The sequence below is a fragment of the Fukomys damarensis genome, unplaced genomic scaffold (assembly GCF_012274545.1).
Source record: "Fukomys damarensis isolate Sample0158 unplaced genomic scaffold, DMR_v1.0_HiC HiC_scaffold_5, whole genome shotgun sequence".
In the NCBI taxonomy this organism is placed as follows: Eukaryota; Metazoa; Chordata; class Mammalia; order Rodentia; family Bathyergidae; genus Fukomys; species Fukomys damarensis.
In genome coordinates this window covers 61094095-61095799 of record NW_022900917.1, presented here as the reverse complement: position 1 = coordinate 61095799, position 1705 = coordinate 61094095, and the positions used below count along the sequence as shown (strand labels likewise).

Below are 1705 nucleotides of genomic sequence, written 5' to 3'. Positions count from 1 at the left end.
AAAAAAAAAAAAAAAAAAAAAAAAAGAAAAGAAAAAGAAAAGAAAGAAAAAGAGCAGGAGGTAGTGGATGTCACAGCTAATGAGATCATGAAGTTTGATGTATTAATAAAAAGGATCTCCAGGAAAAAGAAAGTACATCCAAGACTGGTTTAGATATAGCAGACCATACAACTACCAACTTGTTAAACACTCACTCAGATGACAACTACATTAAAAAAATCCAGAAGCACCTAGAAGAAGATGCTTTTGCACAAGAGCAAAGGGAGAAAAGATGGTGGAGGTTATTATGGACAAGGCCTTGTCCGTGAAGCACAGGAGGAGGCTTACGGTGAGGAGCAGCTGATACACAGGCTCATGTGACAGTCCCAACAGGGATGCAGGATTGCTGTGCAGCTCACCCAGGTTCGGCATGAAAAGGAGGTGTGATGGCAAAACAGAACTTTCAGAGAAAAATCATATGAGGAAAGATGACTTAAAGATTTCCAGGATGCTGTTGATTGAGAAGCAGCTTTGGCAAAACAAGCCAAGATTGATTTTGAAGAACAAATCCTTAGAGAGAAAGAAGTTCATGAACAGTTTGCTGTGGAAAGAGTTCAGGTTCATTATAGAAAACATTATAAAATATGTGGAGAAATTTTGGATCAAATACTTGATTTGTCCACCAAAGTGGCAGGCTATTGAATGTTGACAAATAATCTGATTCCACTTAAGATGATGCGTGATCGGAAGGAATTGTTTTTTCATGGAAAGCCCATATACGAACAAACTTCTATTAAGCATGTGTCTGCTAATCCCTCTGGAGAACAACTTAGAGACCTTGTTAAAAGAGATTTGCTAGATAGCAATGATTACGAAGAATATAAGAATACAGCTGGAGAGTGGCCCATACCAAAAGAAATGATGGATAATTTACCACTTTCCAACAATTCCATACTGGGCCATGTGCTTCACAGACGCATTGAAAAATTTCTTCCTCCTCAAGTTGAGCCAACAGAGCCTGCACTGCCTTCATTTGCTATTAAAGGATGCTAAGTGGGGAAAACACTTAGTGGGAAAACTATCATTTTAAAGACTCTACAAAGAAAGTTTCCTATTCAGGTACTCTGTATGGACACTCTTGTCCAAGAGGCTGTCCAGGTATTTTATGACAATGAAAAAGTCAGCGAGGACCTACCATTTCAGAAAGAAGGTGGGAAGGCTCCATCAGATCCACAGGAAGACAGTAAAGAAAGCCAGAACTCACACAAGGTATCTTCAGATGCTCCAGTTGCAGGTGAACCATTACCAGAAACAGAAGGGGAAATTACATCTAGTACACATACCAAAAACTGAAGAAGTCAAATGAAGTGATAGTGATAATTTCTCTAAACTCACTGTATGTGCTCAGCTTGGTGCAAAGTCACAACAATTGCTGAAGAAAGGAAAGAACATTGCAGACACATTATTAGTTAACATCATAGTAAGTGCTATTAATGAGATGCTGTGAATCAAGGGTGGATCCTTGGTCATTTTCCAATGACATTAAGCCAAGCACAGCTTCTAGAGGAAGCTCTCACTGGCTGCAGTAGGAAACCTCATAGAAATGGAGGCAAAGAAGACACAAATATCCACAGTGGCGGTGGATCCTATGGCTTCAAAAGAAGTACCTCTTCCCTCTTCCGCATTTGATTTTTGTCATATTACTAGGTATTTCATATATATATAT

The 1705-nt window shown here is 39.1% G+C and overlaps 1 pseudogene; it reads left to right on the top strand.

The window, feature by feature from the left end:
• Nucleotides 1-1705, top strand: part of LOC104866531 — a 7181-nt pseudogene that overhangs the window by 5146 nt on the left and 330 nt on the right.